Here is a 22,832-nt window from a genome sequence, read left to right as displayed (position 1 = left end):
CAAATGATGAAACTTCTACGGGGAAGGCTGGCTGAGGTGATGTAATATTTCATGGATAAGTTTTTTTTATTATACGGATTACATATCGACATATCTACCTAAAAATCAGTTAATAATAACTAGTTTGAGATAGAGTGAATATATTATATTACCGAAATATTTACTGCTAAACCTATATAGATATGATCGTACTTCCAAGACGCATTTGTTTCCGGTTGAAAATAAGTTTATATTTAGAAACAAATAATCACTGAGGATTAAATTCGACAGTCTACAAAATACTCAAGTTTAAAAATTTAATTAAATTTTATTAAACAATATAGTTTTTACTTAAAATGGCTACTAAGGTGTCGGATGCAATAGAGTATAGCATTACATCATCATGTTGAACTTCTCGAGTTTAATTAAGTCCACGAACATTTTTTTTATTTGAAAACACTACCTATCGAAACCTCTGTAAGCAAAAGGCGGCATTTGTTTGTTACTGAATGTATGGTATCAGGAAACTTCACGAATTTCCTAGACGAAAGCTTTTAATAATTGTTGTTATCGCCTATTAACATTATTTGTCAATGCACATTACGTTAAAGGTAAATTAAAATAAAGCAACTCCCATAATTCAATAGTGGTGGATTTACAACCACGTTTTTGAACAATTTATTTTTTATTGTTTTACCAGGTTTTCACTAGCTGCTACCGGTTCAACCGATGACATTTAAATGTATAGTAGTTGACACACATTTCATACAGTACCTACATACATACTCACCCAAGAAGTCCTTTTGTTTCTCTTAGACGACGCTAAACGGCGCTATAAATCATCAACTTTTATCTGATCTAAAAGCTTTCAATTTTGCATCTTAATACACTTTTGACCGTACAAATCCTGTTTTTTACTTCTATAACGACAGTTTCTCCTCAATGCTTTAATAAATCAACTTTAGATTATACCAATATCCCATAATAATTCAATTAGATCTTGGCTTTCAATTTTACATCTTCATACACTTTTGAATTTAAGTCCTATTTTACTTCTATAACGTCAGTTTCTCTTCAATCTTTAGCTCATAAATACGACTTTAATTTATACGAGTATCCCATGATGATTTAACTCGATCTAAGTTTTCAATTTTGTATCTTTATTCACTTTTTACCTTGAAATTATATGTAAATCCTATTTTTATGCCATAATGACAGTTTCATTTCAATTCTTAACTAATAGGTAACAACTTTAATTTATATTTATAATAGATCACATGATGATCAAATTCGCAAAAGAACATTACTAGATGCTTCTAGAATCTAAGAAATAAAGTAGCAGTTATTTGTAAAAGCCGAGTAAAAAAACAATTGAGTATTGATAAGAAAAACAAGGCTGATTTATATGAACACATAATATTAGTCTTACTAATCATATAATGTCAGAAATACCTTATATAACTATATGCGACGTTTACTTAACACAAGACCAATACTTCTAATTCCTTCTAGAATTCAATTTCCTTCAATTCCAATCTATAACCAATTTTGATTAACCGAATTATTACGAAATGAAGTAGCATATCGTTAATGGGCACAGATTTGAGCTTGTTTCTCCACTGGTGTTGCTTGGTCGAGTCTTTTTGTTTAAATCCGAACTTATGGTCCAAGATATTGGATTATTATATTTTATTATTGGTCATATTTTTTTACAATATATACTGAAGTTCCAAAACTATTACTAGTACTGAAATAGATATGTTTGATTTGACATCATTTATAAGTTGGAGACTGAAATATACTGGAGACTCAAAAATGTTTAAGATTAATATAATTTTTTAATATTGTAAAATTTGGTTTTACAGTAAATAGAATAAATATAGGTAAAATTCCTTATTATTGTTGCAATTGTCTACATTACCATTGACGTGCTTGATGACTAAGAGTAACACTATTTAGAACAATTCTGATATATATTTTCATCTAGAGCCTTACGGCGGATGTTTAGTTTCAGTTAAGATTTTCATAAGCCTTTCTTTAGTTCGGGATGAATAATGAGAATCTTGTGGTTTAATTATTATTTATACATCAACATATGAGATCATCATTCATCGCAAAATATAGGATTCATATTTTTAGGTCATTATTTTATACATTTAAATTCAATTCAATTACATTTTGACATCATTTTCCTCTTATTATCATTTATTATTAATACTCATTTATCCTTTAATGCTTTGTGTTACCATTATTCGTCATTATTTCTTTTAATATTATATGCCTTCTCTAAATTTTTGTTTTGATGTTTTAATAGAATGAAAATGTCTGTTTTTAATCATTACCCGTACATGCTCACATAGTTTTTGCCGACATTTTGGCTTTTTTTATTGAATTAACGTTCACATAAGCCGATATTGTTGGTGCGCTTCCGAGAAATACTGCATATAGACTCAATTCCTAATAGCCAAAGTATAAAAAATTTCTTTTAATGCATCTTGTATTTTTAATAACTTTTTTATTGTTATGTTTTATTGTGTAAAGTTAGTTTTTATGTAAGTAAGGCTTTTTAAAATATACCAATGTGTTCATTTCCATACTGATTCGAGAAAACAACTGTTATCTTATTGGATAGAACTGTATTATCTATCGTATTTGCTAGGAAATTGTGTTAGACAAATGTATGACAATATATCGTCGAATACATATGTTCGCGATGGATGTTTATTTTGTTCATTTAAATTTTTTGGTGTGGTTTCCTTCCTAAAATTGATATGTTAATTTAGTGAATTAAGAGTTATGAATGAGGGATTTATATCGTATTAGACAATTGTGCAACTATGAGATTCAGTTTAAAAATAACACACATATATTTGTAGAATACTAATTTAAGAACTCTTCATCAATATACTTTTCTTAAATAGTGATAGATTTACAGCAACGTTTTGGAACAATTTATTTTTGGTTGTTTTACAAGGTTATCACCGGTTGTTACCGATTATAGTAGTTGATACACGTTTCATACAGTACTACATACTCACCGAAGTTCTTTTCTTAGACGACTCTAAATGGCGCTATAAATCATCAACTTTAATTTGATCCAAAAGCTTTCAATTTTGCATCTTAATACACTTTTGACCTTAGTTTTACCTTGAAGTTATATGTATAAATCCTGTTTTTACTTCTGTAACAACAGTTTCTTGACAATGCTTAACTCACAGGTACTTTGATTACTTTAGTTTATAGTAATATCCCTTAATAATTCAATTCGATATTGGCTAATACTTATGTTCGCGATGGATGTTTATTTTGTTCATTTAAATTTTTTGGTGTGGTTTCCTTCCTAAAAATTGATATGTTAATATAGTGAATTAAGAGTTATGAATGAGGGGTTTATATCGTATTGGCTAATTGTGCAACTATGACATCCGGTGTAAAATATTTGTAGAACACAAATTCAAGAATAAATTGGAAAATAGGAGAAGGAAATCTATTAATAATATATAACGTACATAAAACATATCTATTTTTTAATGTGATCACTACTGAAATACATTTTTCTTACATATTTCTGGCCTAGTAATAAAAAAAAAACAAATATTGCTGACAAATATGAAAATCAATTAAGTGCAGATTTATATGAGTTGGAACAAATTTTCGTAGCACATTTTACAACCATGATTGAGGGATAACTCAACATAATATATGTTTAAACTCATCAGTCGCTTCTTTGGTTGTCGAAAATCGAATCAAAAAGTCAGAGGGTGTCAAATCAGAGCAGTACCGTCATTATTTTAATATTTTTGCTATCTAAAAATTCCATTATTTAAGCCGGTTTGCCAATGCTTGTATTATGAATGGTCGTGTATCATTTAGACTTGGTTATCCTACACCACTACATTAATCGCTACGTAGACATTAATGTCGAAGAAACAGGCAACCATTTGCTCCAATGTGCTTCTTCTACCAACAAATTTTGTTGGGTTTTTCCTATATTGGGACTTCCTTATACAGTCGAGTTTTATTCTATTTCAAGCTTATAGACGAAGCATACACTTTGATTCGCGTCGGTTTGATATACAGTGGATTCACCAATCATTCTCCTTCCTGTTTATAATAAGTTATGTTGACAATTTGTTGGTTGAATTTCGCCAATTGTTAAATCATTACGGCCAATATTAATTTCTCCGATTCGGAATTCAAGACCGAAACTTAATGGTTCTAAAAGTTATCGGAGCTTAAAAGAAAAATGGACAATATATTGGTGTCTCGGAAGACCTGTGATATTTTCATCTACGGCATCATTTTCCACTAGAGGTAATGTTGAAATATAAAAAGAGTCAGACCTCAAACGGAGCCAAAACTGTCAAATAAATAGGATGATGGAAAAAGTCGAACTTCAACTAAGTATATTTTTTTGAGCTGGGTGACGTGCTTTATTTTGATGAAAAATTATTTTTCTCTTCGGTAAGCCTGATCTTTTTTGGAGATATTCATCGATTGTGTAACTTCCTTGGTCGATTTCTAGCTTTACAAATGAAGAGCTGAGATCACGACACTTCTTAGCCTCCTTTTGGTACAGAATTGTAGTGATAAACCCACCCAAGTCCCACATATAGTGATAAAATATACGCATAAAATATTTTTAATGTCGCAGTCCAATATATTTTTGTATGGGTGTTAATGTTTTAAATTTAATTTAAATATTTGTTGAATATTTAATTCCCCTGTTTATAAATAGATCTTTCTCGACTAATATATTAAACAAGCAAACACCTTAATCAATTCTTACTTTTTTTAAAAATATAAAGCCTTAAATTTACAGAAAAAGAACTTCAATATTAAGTAGCACAGTAATATATTATATACCTGCAGCATTTAGAGTTATATGTCAATGAATTCGCAGGTTTAGTGTACGTGTCTGAAGACCAACGAGTTGGTGGTATCACATTTCTTGCAGTTATGACCGCATAAGCAAAAGCTTTATAGCTAGAGTTGCAATGTGGACGGGCTTGTGTTTTATGAGCTTTATAGATATTTTAGTGGCCCGAAAAATATATCTCGGAATAATTAATAATGCCACTAAATAACTATGGACTGAAGGAATTATTAGAGCTCTGCTATTTATTTGATGGCGTATATGTATTTTTTAGCGTTAGACTGAAAACAGTCGATAGCCAGAAGACTAACTAGTAATTACTATTTTCAGTCAAATGCACGGTTCGACTGTTTTGTTCAGTTCGTGATGTCAGATGAAGATGTACGAACCCTTTCATGTATAAATTGTGAGAGAGCAAAGGACGGATATAATTGCTTGGAGTAGTTAATTTTATATGTGCTTATATTTCCCAAAGGTAGTATAAACAAGACGGATACATCTCCGTTCTTTCACGTTCTAACTTTAATAAAGATCTGGAAAAAATAATTACTGAATACTATTGACATGCAATTAATAATTTTATTTTAAGCCAAGTAGAATTACTTTTATATAACGTTCTGTGGATCTGTAAAAAGGAATGGAATTTTTCTATGGAATGGAATAATACCACACAAATTTTAATATGTTAATTGCTATTTTAAAATAATATACTATAATAAATATAGACAATACAATAGAAGTTAAACAAAACCTAAAAACTAAAGATTTATAATAACCTTAATAACTAAATAGAAATTAAACATATACCTAATCATAGAAAAAAAACTAATTCATGGCATAATTAAAAATGATCGCACAATAACTACTGGAGCTTTTTTAAATAAAGTAAATGCTTATCGAATTATCGAACGGAAATATTTTTTTACATAAATCAAGAGATCGAAATATTACCTATTATTGCTATAAAAACATTCAAAAGTATTTTACTATTTATCATTCACAATTTTAATCTTTTTATCCTATTTCATTAACAATCTTGAAAAATATCGCTGATATGAAAAAGATGCTGCTATATTAATATACAATATATTGTTATTTACAAGCAATCTACCAAAAAATCTTAAAACTATATATATTATATATAAATCGATGTAAGCATAAATTGCTTTAGAAATGTATAGAGACAGAACGTTAAAAATCAGTGGAATGAATCTAATAGCTAAAAGTACACGACCGAAACAGTCACTGGTAAAAAATAGTCAATTACTAAACAGTCGATTTCAGTCGATAGTTCCCAATACTAGTCTTTTTTATAATTAATACAGAATATCGTAATTCATAGTTGGTTTTCTAGATATATTATGATTCTTTAATAATTAAGGTTCACCGTTAACCAACTTTAAAAAAAAATTAAAGTCTGATTTTTACCAACGAGGCTTTATCTGGACTAGACCTACAGTTTAACGTCGGCTCCGAATCACGGTCCTCCGCATTGTGCCTACCGACTGGCCAATTTAGAGGCAACCCCATAAGACATCCGGTCTTGCCCAGCCTGATTACCGGCGTAACTGCAATGGTTATTCCTTGTTGGATTTTGCACTGTTACCTAATGACATTTAAAAGTACAATCACAAACATAGACTATCGCAACAGTAGGTAAAACAGTTGTAAAATCTTCATTTATCACTATGTCAGGACATATTTTAGATTCTTGTAATATTTTACTCTTCTTAATAATATTTAGCTTTTCACGTCCTTTTTAAGACCTTGAATGATCTCGGTAACTTTGATCAGCGATATCTATTGGTAATTGTAGTATTGGTGAACAACCTAGCGGTTTAATTCGATAGTTTTGATATTTCTCTACATAATATCCCAATTGTATTATTGACACATTTAGTTTTATTGTGTCGTTATTCAGTAAATACAGGTCATACAATAAATATAATCATAGAACGGTGATAATTAATTACATCGGCATTGATTACTTTTGTTGATTGATTTGACATGTGCGGCCAAAGCTCATTAAACACTTACAAAGATGCTACTCGGTCTTGTCCCAAATATCGGTTTTCAGATATCAGACGGATTTAAAATCCGATTTTAATACCTGGAAGACCGAAAAGTTCGAAGTAAATGAATTTTAAGACATACTGGATAGAAGTACTAGAAATCACAGCTTAAACTTTCGTTGAACTTTTTAACATTCAAAAGCTAAAGTTAGCTAAAATATCCAAGAGTGCTAATGACCACACGATTTAACTGGCAGTTTCTTTGCTTGCTAGGAAAAAATTAGAGGAGTTTTCTGTAGCCATGAAAACTGCTTTTTCTACAAATTGGACAATTTCGAATTGGACCATTCAAGCAAGACGCTACGCATGTGGTGTGATTAGCAAGGTGTAGCGCTAGTGTAGAGCTGCTAAAACCGAACGAAACGATAAAAAAAACTGTTATTTGATAGATAAAAATGAGATGACAATCTTTAACAAGATAGCAAGAAGACAAGAAAAAACTACTCGCTAAACTGCAGTATTCTAAAATATCGAACAATAAACTAGAAAAATTCTTCATTAATTTTTTCCGTAAATAGATTTTGAATATCATTTTTGAACAATTTCTAAACCAATAATAAATAAATAGTATCAAAATAACACATACCGACTTGGTTGGCGCAATGGACAAAGCGACAGAATGGTTCTCCTGCTGTTGCGATAAAACGAGTAAACGAGTGAATCCTTTTAGGGATATGGTCGTAAATTTGTTTGTAATTGTTTAGAAATGTGATTGTCCTAAGGTCAAGAGAGTATAAAGTCCGTATACAAGGAAAAATTTCCCAGTAACCAGGCTGGACAAGACCGGATGTCTTCTAGGATGATCTCTAAGTTGACCGCTTGCTAGTCGGTAGGCTTAATGTCGAGGACCGTGGTTCGAATCCCACGTTAAGCAGTAGATCCAGTCTAGAAAAATCGTAATTGATATAAAGGATATGAAATTAGTTTAATTTGTTAGAGAGGCAATTGGGAGTGTCGACCGTGGTAGGGATGTCGCCCTAATAAACCAATATATCGGAAAACAAAATTATTAATATATCGGTCCTAAAAGATATCAATGTTTTTTAACCATTTTAAAAAGTAGTAAAAAATATTTTAAATAGACCTTTAAAATTAAGTGTCAAAATGTAATGCGCCTTCATAATGTCGTAAAATATTGGTCATCAAAATATCGATATATCGGCCTAAATTATCGAAATTTTTTAACATCCTTAACACGCAGCATTTTATTTTGGGACCTCTGTGAATAGTACTCCTCAGTTCGATATTTTACGTTTAGATAGGCTTAAAAATTGAGATATACAGCAATGCCTTGTTATCTAAGGATAATTATCTAAGAGCTATTATCAATACTTTAATAATAATACTATTTATCAGTGTATAATCAGTGTATCACCTTTCAAGGGTGATACACTGATTATAGCGACCCTCCAACTTTTCGATACCATTTTTGTAATACGATTTATCCTTTGCTTCAAAATAAGCCTCAGTTTCGTCGATCACCTCTTCATTCGATGAAAATTTCTTCCCAGCGAGCTTTCTTTTGAGATCTGAGAACAGGAATTAGTCGCTGGTGGCGAAATCTGGAGAATACGTTGTATGAGGAAGCAATTCGAAGCCCAATTCATGGATTTCTGACACGGTGCATTGGCTTGGTGACGCAGCACTTTCTTTTTCTTGAAATGCGGCCGTTTTTCGGCGATTTCGTCCTTCAAACGGTCCAATAACGCTATGTAATAGTCACTGCTGATGGTCCTTCCTTTTTCAATATTTTATCAACATGCGAAATTCCCTTTTATCCATTTTATTCACAAAGACAAAAGTTGCTTCATTCAAAATGCTATAATTCACAAAATAATGATCCGACAGCTGTCAAATTTATACGCGCATCTTTTGAAGGTTAGGGCTAACTAAAAAACATGGATAATATGGATATAATTCTAGGTGCGCCATCTATTTATCAGGCCGAAGACTTTTCCATTTACCTGTTATACATGATTAAAGTCATTTTATATAACTTCATATTTATGCTTTAAATTTTGTATGTCGATAGTGAGTTAAATGCCAATCAATACCGTATTTCTTTTTCTAATCGTTCCGTTATTAGCGATTCAGAACAGACTATATTCCTGTGCTATTTTGATTTCGCGCGATGTTAAGTACGGAGAAATAAATACGGTTTATTTACTTCCAGTCCTTTCATTATTTTATAGTGATTCTAGGCATACTAAATTCATATACTATTTTTGATTCACATGATGTTAAATGCGGAGATACACTATCATTAAAATAAAGGTATAGTACGAGATAAAGATGTAAATATTTAATGTACTTCGTCAAAACAATAAAGCCATAAACAGTGGCGTGTTTAAGTAAATGGTGATTTTTCGAAAGAGTTCAACAAATTCTGGCCCGAATGAATATTCAGCGAGCCATCAGGTCTTGAACACAATGAAACCTAATGATAAATTTATTTCAGCGCTAAAAACTAATCGCCCCTATGAACGCTGAAATTTTTAACGATGGCCTACGTGTCAGCGACGGACTAATAAATTACGAATATCCGTTCGAATTCGAGAACTCATGTTGGTTTTATGCATGAAATAAGTGATGAAACACGCAGGTTTTTCGGCATATAGTTTGAATATTTGTTACAGTATCCATTTATAAAATAATTTATGTCTTATTATGTTATGTATTTATGTTATATAAAGTAATATTCAAAATTCTTTTTTGAGGTGCCTTTCCGAGGTGGTCCCAAAGGAAACAAGTTAGGATCAGATGGTGGGAAGGGGGGCAAACCTAGGGAAAACCTCAAATTTCAATGGCGCGTACCATGTTTTCACATATTTTCTATCTAAAATAATCAGATATTTGTGTACAGTGTTACTGCTGAACTGATGTGACGAAAAATTAGTTCAGTGTAAAAGCTATTCAGTTTGCTTTTTAAGCCTAACCATATCATTGAGAAGTCGAATAAGGATGGTAGGCAACTGTTATTATGGTGTAATAGTTAGAACGTTAAGATCACGCGCGGAGGTCGCGGGTTCGATTCCCAACAGAGCAGCAACTTTCTTTTTTCTAGCTTGGTTGGAATATTTGTCAAATCACCTAGACTAGGTAGCTGGCCGCAGTGTCTTATTTTCAATCATTGTTTATTTTTCTATTCTTTTCGTATTCCTATTTTTCCTCATACATGCTGTGCTTTTAGTTGGGCTATCCATTGTAGTTTAAAAAATAACTGCGTAATTTATTGAGTAAATATCTAAGGCTAAGAGATAAATACAATCTTTTTACAAAAATCAATTTGTCATAAACAGATATACTAGAACAAGATATACTATAATGTTAAAATAAATTATATTTGGTAGCATTTTTTTCAATTATTTTATTTATATTAGAATTGTTTTGTATGTCAAAGCCAAACTGAACTGAAACTCAACCAACAAGAGATGATGCGGCAACATTGCAATGTTTCGACGTCACCATGACGCATTACTAAAAAGAACTTTGAATAGACTCTAGCGTATTTCCTTGTACCAATCAATAGTAGCCATTTTCGAACACTTGCCAGATTATACCGAATTAAACGCGAAGTAATATTTTTTACGCCCAAATGATCAAGATCGGCAATTCCTTGTTGGTGCTCTTTATGTATGTAATAATATCCAAGAATGACTTATCTCATTATGGTCTTTCTGAGGTTGTGTACAATATCGATATTTTCTGGCCCAGTAACCGTTTGTTTTCGATGACCTTCATAGGAATCGTCCTGAAGCGAGTGTCATATGGTATGATGATGCTTTATCATCGTATAAATAATTAAGTTCATCAATAGACTGTTACCGTTAGAAAACAATCGCACCAAAATATTTACGAGTTAATTTTATTTTTTGCACGAGATACATATCATAAGTTGGGCTGAAATTCACGTCATCTCAGTCTTTGTGACGTCCTTTTATATACGAATTTTACATTACATTATACATCTTGAAAACGTGAGTGTATCCTACTTTCGATAGACTATAGTTTCTAATGAGTGTAAACGTTTGACAACACTTAGTGTTGCCAAGGCCGGAAATATAAATAGCAACTCTCGTATTTGGAAGTTCAAGTTAGGGATGTCGGCTAAAAAGCCACTTTTAAAGGCTTATTCAAAATAATGACGGTTTTTTATAATGTTTAAGAAATAATAGCCAAATTTCCATTCGGTAAGATTACGTCAACTGACATGACAAACGAAACGATCATGCAACACTGAATATAATAGAATAGATCTTAGCAAATAAAATGGATTTTTTAACAAATTAAAATGTAATATGGCTAAACAGGTCGTCAGAAAAATCATGGCTATGTTTCATCCACTGTTATTTAGATATATCGTTTATGTCCAGTATTAATTTTGAATTCAAGATGGAAACATGTATAGTATTTAATAAATTTTAAGAAGATTACGTCATTAAGATGCATAAAATTAAAATTGATTTGTTGTCGATGTACTGGTTTACCGAAAAAACGTCTGGCAGTAATTATTAAGTTACGAAATATCCGTTCGGCAATTTGACCCGATGTTAGTCTTTTGCCAAAGTTAGTAACATGTCTTTGTGCGACATATAGATTGAGAATTCAGTAAAGTAAATAATTATTACATTATCTGTTTGAAGTATATTTGTGTCGATAAGGAATGAAATATATGGGGAATTAAACTTCAATGATTAATCATTGAATACACTCAGCAGATCTAAAACGGCAGTTTTTATTTTATCCAAATCTGCCTGACTATTTATTCTCGTCATTTTTTCAAATATTAAGTTTACTCATCGTTAATCGAATGTCTTTATATAATATTTATATAAAAAAAATCTGCAGGACAGATGGGTTTTTTTATAGTAATTGTTCTTTATTAAAGAGTGTACAACTTTGTATTATTTGTGGAAGACATTTTTTAATGAAATAGTTGCGCCGACTGATTTGACAGCCGCCCACTGTCTTAGCCTAGTTTGGGCGTTTTCACACCTGACGACACCGATACGGCACCGTATTTTATTTTTATCATTTTCATTAGTATTGTCCCATATAGAAGACTTTGATTCTACTAATTCAATTAGTGGGACTATATTATATTTAAAGCCAGCCATTTTCCTCTTTTAACTTTAAAAATATCGTACACAATAAAAATCGGCACGGACACGAGTGGACGGATTGCTTCCCGCCGGCAACGACACGATACCGATATATTGGCGAGTGTGAGAGGGTTCCATTTGTTTACGTGAGATTACGCGTCCACCGATAGTCGGTGTCGTGTCGGTGCCGGCAGATTTGAAAACGCCCTTTAGCAGCATATGATCGGTTATTTTATGGTTCTATTTAACGAACAGTAAAATGTGATATTTTCCTTAAGTACATCAATTGTTTGTGGAACTTTAAAGTAATAATGCTTCTTAAAATAGCGTCATTAAAAGTGTAGCACCTAATTGGTAGTACAGAGCTATCAGTAGACACGCAATTACCCAAATTTGTTCTGTAAAATATCGATTGGCAGCTACAAATGATGTGTTTAATTTAAATAGTAATTATAAAAATCATGTAGCTGACATGACTAAAATCATCATAGTGCATCTGCAAGTTGTTTCAACGCAAAGAATTAAGTTTGTCGTGGTTTAAAATTATTATTAAATATGCGTCTCCCAATTATTGAAATATTCGAAGAGTTGCAAGACTCGCCAACTTCTAATTGCTTCAGTTGCGCAATGCAGCTGGAACGTGGCCTACGTGATGTTACTCACGTGGGAATTGTTTACGCCAAAATGGTTTCGCAATATCATTGGTGTTTATAACGAGTATGACTCATCGATTGAAGAATAATGCAGAACTTCGATGTTTTCTGGCATAGAAGGTTATTTTCAACAAAAATGTCTACCTTCAATGACTAAACCGCCCTTAACTAATTAGTATTTTCATATTATATAATAACTAATATATATATATATATATATATATATATATATATATATATATATATAATAGTCGTTGACATCAAAATCGCCATTTTAAGTCATTGAAACCAAAACTGGCCATTGGGATATGACATATGAAAGTAACATCACCATGAGTTTCTAAGAATGTGTGAAATGAGCTTTACCAGCCAATATCTTCATATCAAACTACAAAATAAAAATAATAATAGAAAATATACATACTAATACAAAATCGCTAATATTTCCTAGTCATATTGACAAAGAAAACAATCTTACAATATAACATTTTATTTGAAAAAATATTAACATATTTTTATCTTCTTTTGTGGAACGGTCGAAACTTGTTTGTATACCTAATATATCTTTCAATGTTGCGATCAATAAATCAATAATTCCTTCTGAAGTCTTGTGTTGAATCTAATACTAAATGACTCAGTCTATGGAACTAAAACTTATTTTCCTATTTTTAGTAGTATTATTTATCGTAATATTTTCGTATAGTTGATTGTTTACTTTTAATATCAAAATTATATGCCTTATTTATTGAATGAAACTTATATTAGCAATTTAAAGTTTATGAATATTATTAATATTTTACTATTAATTTATGTTAATTTTACATAGAGCTTTAATGATCTATATTTTAATTGATAAAGTTCATACGGGATATTTCTAAAATGTATTATACCACCTTTAAAGTAAGCGGCAAATTGAAAAACAGTCTTATCGTTTTATTTTATTAGATTACAAATAAGATTATACTTTCAAAGATATAAACCCTAATAAAATACATTCCTCCAGTAGAACAAAACAACGTTAAATCAATGTCAATACCCCTGTATATGTTTAAGTTTCGGTAGCTTCTAAAAAACTTAAGTATTGGGCGTTTTCACATCTGCCGGCACCGTATTTTGTTTTTATCATTTTCATTAGTATTGTTCCATATAAAGGACTTTCATTCTACTAATTCAATTAGTATTTCAATATCATATTTAAAACTAGACATTTTCCTCTTTCCATGTCCTTTTTTCCATAAAAAAAACGGGGCCTACACGAGTGGACCGATTGCTGCCTGTCGACAGGTCGGTGCCGGCAACGACACGATACCTCCATATCGGCGAGTGTGAAAGGATTCCATTTATTTACGTGAGATTACGGGTCCACCGATATCGTTGTCGTGTCGGTGCCGGCAGATGTGAAAACGCTCATTGCTGCATGTCACTAATGTTTCTTAAACAATTAAATAACAATGGAAACCAAGGCATACATTAAATTTCCCTCTTGGTAGTCGCAGTGGTTAAGCTTACCATGAGGACTATGGCTCAGAGCCCCAATTAAGCAGTAGCTCCAATCCGATCCAGTTAATCCTGGATGGTAAAAAGGAGACTTTTTAGTATTTATTAAAAATACAGTACATTCATTTAAATTATTATTCTATTTATTATATTCTTTGTATGATAGAGTAAAATATGATAATTTATAAGAAAAAGGTGGTTTAGAACAATAAGAATTACAAAACATGCTTTTTGATAAAATAATTTAGACGACAATTAAGAGATTAATACCACTTTCTATTTATTCGAATAAAATATAAACTAACATTTATATTTGATTCGTTATGATCAAATATTAAAGTACCATCAATGCCATCATTTGAATCTAAAATTCAATAGCTGTACTATATCATAAAACTTTAGTTTTTAGAAATCAGTTTGTCAATACTCAACAATACGTGTTATTTTACATCTCTTTTACAAGTCTTTTTTTTCCATGATAATTGTGAACTCTAATTATGACTTTTTGTACTTAGGATTATCATAGTACAATACCCCTTTTGATGGACACTCACAATACGCCACAGAAAACTGTTATTTTTTCTAGTGACAATCAGTAAATCTGCAGTATTGAAGCAGGTCGAAGTGACATTTTCAGTCAATCCTTATGGTAACCATTTTCCCTCTTTTTGGACCTTTCCCATCGCACGTATAAACGTTCTGAGACATTTTGATGATGACAGCAACTAGAAACAGTTAATTCTGTCTGAATGTTCTCTGAGATTTTAAGCTGGATTTTCATCAAGTAAGTCTTCATTGTCTTTTTAAACATTTGGAATTTTTTGTCCCCCTGGTCGTTACTTGTCATTTGACATCAAAATCATCATTTTTAATTTTTTTGCGCCAATAACAACAATTGAGATGGCGGAGAAGCATCTTTTTTTGAGCAATTTATGAAAATGCTTCGGCATCAAATTTCTTCAAATCAAACAGCAGAAGTTAAAAACGTCTTAAATGCAATTTTGGACACACCGAATTTAACATTAAGGTTAATTTGTTCTGGTTACTTTTTGTTTGGTTATTTTTACCAGAGTTAAAAGATAACGATGATCGAAATACATTAAAAATCTGATAATTTTCCCTTGTTTTTCATGATTTTTTCTTCCTGGAAAGTTTTGCATATGTTTTCTTTACTTCTATTCATATATTCTTAAGTCAGCATTTTAAATTTATTTGTCCAGAGCAGTTGAATTGATTTGTTGTCACACTTTTCTATATTAAATAATGATGTAAATATAAATATTTGTTATATTTAAAGACATATATAGGTATTAAAATAATTCTAACAATTATTTTGTCGTATTGGAGGAATGTTTTGCTGTTGCTTTTTATCTTTGAAAACAAACATAATCCTATTTGTACTATATTCAAATAAGGGGATAAGCTTTTCTTCAAATTATCGCGTACACTTTTAAGGTAGCGTATAAATCATAGAAGTAATCTATATGAAAAATTTTCTATGTTAAATGATATTAGTAAATATAGGTCGAACTATATTTATTATTTTTTAACATTTTAACAGAAACTAAACATTAAAACTATTTCAACAGTTATTTTGTCGTGTTGGAGGAATGTTTTGTTGGGTCTATTTATCTTTGAAAACAAAGGGGATAAGCCCGTTTTTCAAATTATCGCCTACATTTAAAGGTCATGTACAAATTATAGAAGTAATCTCTATGAACTTAATTTTATAATTATAATTATTAATTTCAATATAATTATATTAATATAATGCAAATTGAAGACTAATTTAATGTTACAACTGTATTGTATGTATTCAGTATATAATCGTAATTCTGTCATTTTTCATAAACCTATTAAGTGAATTTGTCGTATTTCTAATGTCTTACTAGCAAATATTTTTGCTTTGTTATATTAATTTTAAAGGTCTCTATGATGGTTTTGTTATTTTTCGTAAAGAACCACATTTATAATATTTATTTTCTAGAAACGTACCAAAACTTAAATACATACTAATATTAATATTGATCTAACTTTATTATTTTGTTCTATCAGAAGAATGTGTTAATCCTGTTTGTATTCTTATACAATAACATGATAAGATTAGAAATATTCTCATATGAACTTTTAAGCCCTGTACAGTTCTAAGATTAAGTGTACAAGTATATCCCACCACTTTTTTGAATAAATATTATTTCTTTATACAATAAGTATATGTGAGAATTGAAGATAGGCACGTTAAAATGCTAGAAACTAACGGGATTATTTATGATTTATTCCATTGATTGACAATTTACTCTTGACAACATAGCTACTTGAGGGAAGCCGGACAATTGGGACCGTCTAAATCTGTGGTGGGGTTTTTATAGGTCCATCGTCTTGGGTGTTTTCTCGTTTAGTGTTTGCATTTCCATAACTCTAATTAAAGAATCCTGTTCTGTATATATTTTATTGTTTAATAAAATCTTGATATTTTCCAAAAAAGTGAACAGTGATTCAGATAAGTGCAATGAATGAAGGTTGAAATAAAAGTTACAGTACTTGGTGAGTACGATGGATGAAATACTACCCTTCTTCACCGACATTATGAATATTTAACAAGAACTTCAGCCTTTCGAAAAAATTTTTGACGTACAATTATTTGTTTCAGATCGACTACCCAATGAGTTAAAAAACCATTATCATTTTTCGATTCATCGAAATATCGCTAAATATATTATTGAGTAGCATTCAATGAAGTAGCCATTACGGATGTTAATAATAAATCATCATTGTTTTATAATATACTATATAAGAAATATTTTTACTTCTTCGTAAATAAAGTACAAATGTTCAACAAAACATTATATTGGTTGGTTATCTTGATAATATAGGTAATTGCAACGGTGATTACAATATTACACTCGTCTATCAACTACGTCACAAGTACCCTTCGAGAGACTAAGAAACTATATTCCCAGTCAAGTCGTCGGACTTTGTATCCAAAAAGTGTACATCTCAGCATTCCCACCTCCCGGTTCCGATACCACATCCGCATCGAATAACGAATGAGTCATCAGGTGCCCTCTACGTAATACGTCAACAATGCCGTTCTGTATTTTCTTACAACTAATCAAGTAACTAATATTTTAGCCGGTTTGGATATTTTACATAATCGAAAATACCCTACACTTAATAAAAATGCCCATACTACCTAAAATTATTTATCTTTTCACTACGTAAGTCCTTTATTAAATGCATCAACTGTAAATAAATTTCAGCCTAATCAGCACTACTCAGTTTAATCTTGGTGTTCCTGATAATTATATACCAATGTTTCTGAACTTTTTTGTTGAATAACAATTTCGAAATTTGACACCATTACTGTCAATAAAGTAAATTTAAAAAATGTTAAATGTTATAATAATTTGGCTGCACACACAATATTTGTTCGGTTTATTTTATGTAATCGTTTAATATTATTTATTTTAATTATCTGGATTTAACATCAAAAATGCATAAATTCTACTTCAATCAAAAGTTATTAGCTCATTGTATTTAGGTTGTAAAAAGCGCATAACACATTACGACTATCTACGCACTGTCTAAGTAAACTTTCTTCAATATTGTTCTTAAAATCCAGATCTGAGATATCAGACCTAAACTTAATTAGCATTTGGTGGATGTACTCTCACTGGTACACCCCACGTAAATTTATTCAAAAAATGATTTAATATAATTTAATTAAATTATAAAACCATTATTTGATCATTATTATATGTAGTCTAAAATAAATTTCTTTTTAATTAATTATTTGTGTATTAAAGAATTATTCAATATTTTCTAAACTAAGTATTATTAATTGTTCTAACACCTATAATGTTCTAACATTATAATATATTTTAATAACAATGTTAATAATATAACAAATAGGATTGAATAAGTTCTTGGTATAGAGTAATATGCATTTTACCGCCAATTTATCCACAGTTCTCATAAGGAAATGCAACCTGCTTTATCAATAAATCATTAAACATTAACTTGAGACGTCATGGTTGGTTGGCTAGAACAATAACACATAATGTCGCAAATTTATGGCCTTCAAATCAGTACTAATATTTTTAAATCGGTAATTGAACTGTCATTTTCGAAAAAAGTCGCTTACTTTCGGTAAGAAAGTCTTCAAAATCCTTTCAGATGAAGTTCTAATTTTGATGTTGAAGGTTTCGTAAGCTAATAGACATGTGAAATACGAGCCTTTCAAGAACCATTCTATCGGTGACTGTTTGATATGGGGTTTGAAATAACGACATATTATTCAGAATAATATAAGTAAAACATAATCTCGAGCAGTATCGTGCAATATTATTCCAGAATAACGAATAGAAGAAGTGGCTATTAATGAGCAATGCTTTGTTGGAATATATACAAATAATCAAATTATTTAACAGAATCCTAATAGTTTCATAAATTTCATCATTTTAATATGTATTTAAACTGATATATGTTTAAATAATACCTTAATTATATGATATTTAAATTTTTAATATACTTAAATTTATTGAGCATAATTGAGCATTAATTGAGTTAAATTTATATTTTGTAACTTTACGTAGTATTAAGCTTTGGAATTAACTTGTAGTGTCTTATTCGAAAGAACATTCTATTGAATATGACACTTTAGGCATCTATTTCTAAAAATATTCCTGATTGCTATCTATGTATTTTTTTAAATCTTCATAGAAATTAGATATAACACGAATCCCATATCACAACAACCCCTTTGGATACAAAATTATGATTCCCTAATTTCACTCGATCCACTCAGTCTTCTTAAGAAGTTAATTCATTGCTAGAAACTCAGTGTGTCATTGATCTAAATAGCCTACCTGCTATAAGTTTTCTCATTTCAATGTTTATGAATGTTTTCGCCCGTTTCAAGATACATGGACGAGGACATTGTCATGATGCAAATTTATTTCATCGTATTATACTTCATTCAGTTGTAATCGATGGATAACCGCACATAGCAAGAACTTGGACCCATGATTATTTCACATTAGAACTGGGCCTAATTGTTTTTTTTTTCTGTTGCTGATAGTGCAGGTTTCAAATCATGAAGCGTCTTTGGATTTCAGTTCTTAAAGAAGCCAATTTGTTTCCAATTTTCATCATTCCCAAGACCTTTCTACACTTTCTTTCTATCGATAAATCAACCCTTATTTTACGTAACACTGTTTCTCCAACTTTTCGCCCTGATTATCCTAGTCGGCAATCTGGATTGTCGTGTGTCTCGCAGAACAAAATTACGGCCTTTAAATTGCCTGAGGACTTTTCGGCGAGTCCAGCTTAGCTGGAGCATGACTTGGCCACAAAAAATACTACGTTAACTTTTGACAAATCTTTAAATAGTGAACTAAAACTACCATTAAAAACACTTTAGTTAGAAAAATGTAATAAAATATAGATTATTGTTATTATGCTTAGTTATTAAATATGCTTAGTTCTATTGTTCTTGCATTAACATACAAGCAAGGCGAGTACGGGATAAATACATCAGTATTATTTCCCAAATTAATGTAAAATTACTTAAGCTAAAGTTAAAGAGTACCATTACATACAAGTTCGATGGTTTGTTTCGCTTCAATCTTATGATTTCTTACGCCTTGTCCGGTATTGCTTCCACGTTGATATGATTTAGTAACATTATCTCATATTTTAAGGCGAAATTTTGGATAACCGCGTAAATCCTTTTAATTTTGTGGTCCTCATGCAGTTTTCCGTTGGTTACGTAACGATAAGCATTGGTAGCTAATCATAGAACTAGTTTTGGCAACTAGTTTAGTTCAACCCCATAGTTTCAAATTGTCTTTATGACTGATAAACCAGACCAATATCTTTAATTTTAAGTCAAGTTAATTGTAGTGTTGTGTTCCAACTAACCATTACAGTTGCTTTTTGCTTCTTGTCTAACACGATGCTATAACTACTTGTATTGAAATGAACACTTAGTAATAGCTGTTTTGTGAAGAATGTATTATTGTAATAAACAATGGAATAATATGTTATTTATACTATAACGTTAGAATTTAATTTCAATACCAATAAAATAAATATTATTTATAAAATATTGTAGCAAGATCAAATACAAAAAAGTATGATCTAGAAATTATATTTAAAGAAAGCGAAAGTAAAATATTTTAAGAGGTCATACTGTATATATTTCGTGGCAGATATTGTTTGAAATACCACAGTATATTCAAATAAACTCAGCTCGCCCGTGTTGACTATGCACACAATGGTATGGTCCGAAACCTTCAAGCCAACTCTGATAACTTCAACGTTGTCGCGTTTATTGTGCCGTATACAAGAAAAAACAAATATTGACCCTATGGTACCGTTAAAAACAGCCTATTTGTGTACAAAACCATATCATCTCAATATTATCTTTAGGCACAGTCTATATGCACTGGTGTTTTATCGTAAAAACTTGGAAAAAGTCGTGGATTAACCTTAGATTAACGACAGATACGACATCTTTAACGGTCTCATTACCCATGTTTGATAATACAAATCATTCCTTCAATTAAAAGTAATAAATAAGTATTGTTTATATTTTCTTAGTAATTCAGCTTCAACTAAAGATCAAATTTTCTTACCATTTTTTATATTAAAAAATACTGAAGAACTGACTGAAGGAAAAGGACAGTAATTAAGTAATGCTTCATTTCTCAAAAATCTCTAGGAGAAAATCAAATTTGTTCGGCGATATATGGCTGCTCAAGCTTTTTTTTCAGATTAAAGTGCTTCTCCTTGGCCAATATTCAAAAATTTTAGAATCATATATAATTGATCGATACTTCGGTCAAATAAGGTCATTGTACACTGGAGACTTGTCTTCATACAATGAAAATGTTAATACTACATTTGCAAATGACACTGCATTTCTACCCATTGGAGATACCAATAGCTTTTGCCGAAATACAATACTGGCCAAATGAACGGCGTATCATAACATATCAAAATAAATCAAAACCTTTCAGGTGGAATCCACATATTAAGTAATCTACTGGATTGCTATTTAAAAATTAAAAAATCTTTATATTAAACAAACTGTGTGAGTCAAAATCTTCGAAATGATATGATGATGGAGGATATATTTTAAGGAGCAATGGCGCTTGAAAGATTCTGATGTACAGTTTGAAGCTTTTCAAAATATATATTTTAGTGCGTATGAGACAATAGATAACCGTTATAGATCCACTACAGATGAGCTCAGGCAGCATCCGCTGAAACTGTTCAAAGCAACCAAAATCTCACATCAGATATTCATGGAATTTTGTACGTTGAATATTATACGGCGTTAATAGGTTGACCGAAGAAAAATAAACAACGGTCTCAAATTTAAAGTGATATTTTATTAAGACAATGCGAATTCGATGACAATGCTTTGCTCACATACCATATAAACTATATCTGCCCCTCAGTAACTACTAGCAGTCTCAGAACCTCAAAAGAATGTTTTATAGAAAGAGGTTTGACTCAAAATTAAAATTTGCATTCACAAATAAGTTGTTCCACGAAATGTGTATAAAAAAACTATAAGTGTGCTGAACTGAATATATCACTCTTGTAGGAGACTATTTTGCTAAATAAAGTTTCGTTTTACCTAAAAGTTGTTATTGCTTCATTAGTTCGATCCGCGACTTTTAAATATTGTTTCAGCCTTTATAATTTTGATTCTTAATTGTATTTGCTTAGTTTTAAACTTCAACAATAACGTTGAAATTGTTTTTTCACTCTTGTCGAATATTACTTGTCTATTAATTTATAAATATCAATTTCCAAAAAACAGATATTTTTATGAAATATGTTATTTTAAGATTTATGGATAGAGTTTAGATACACTACAATAGCAATACAATAATAGCGATATAATAAATTTCCATTTTATTTAAAATCTTGCACTAAATGTAATGAAATAATCAATGATTTCCTTACGCCTTATGCGTTTGGAACTTATGTAAATTAAAATCCTGTAGAGACTAGCTGCTTTTTTTATATTAACTATATATTCGTTCGATAATACTTGTCTGGTGGATATAACATTTCATATAAAAGCTGACACGTAATTTTCTGGCAACAATAGTTCACATTGTGTTCAAACGAATTCACATTCAGCTCGTTGAAATATGTTAAATGCGTTTCGTTATCTGTTTAAAATGAAGTGAACGAAACGATGTAAAGCGAAACTTTAGTTTTTATCTACTAATTGGTACTTTTATAGTTTTATTTTAAAATGACATTGTAACACAGGTCTATATTAATTTAGTCTTGAAAAATCATAATTAATAATCAACTTAATACTACTAAATAATAATTTTTATTATACATAAGGTTCATGTTCAAGTTTTGCGGACTTTCTTCGATAAATTTTTGGATGAGTTTTAATGGGCTTTAAAATTAAGTACCGAAAACTCTAGTTCAGTTTAAAAAATACCGGATTTTTCGCTCAAGAAAATACCTTATTTACAATGAGTAGTTAACATTTATTTATTCAATATACTGACCATTTCATTCTATACATTTTACTTATTTCTCGAGAAATTTATATCATTCTAAAGGAACAGTTTTTCCTTCAAGGTAAACTATTCATCGAGCTGTTATCTTCGAC

General features: G+C 30.5%; 1 protein-coding gene across 2 annotated transcripts in view; it reads left to right on the top strand.

The window, feature by feature from the left end:
- Positions 1-22,832, top strand: part of Gmap (Golgi microtubule-associated protein) — a 94,066-nt gene that overhangs the window by 45,731 nt on the left and 25,503 nt on the right. The window lies entirely within an intron of this gene.

Source organism: Rhynchophorus ferrugineus, unplaced genomic scaffold (genome assembly GCF_030347505.1).
Source record: "Rhynchophorus ferrugineus isolate W39M unplaced genomic scaffold, kcgeb_rfMv2 rfM6, whole genome shotgun sequence".
NCBI classification, from domain to species: Eukaryota; Metazoa; Arthropoda; class Insecta; order Coleoptera; family Curculionidae; genus Rhynchophorus; species Rhynchophorus ferrugineus.
This window is presented reverse-complemented; position numbering and strand designations above follow the sequence as displayed.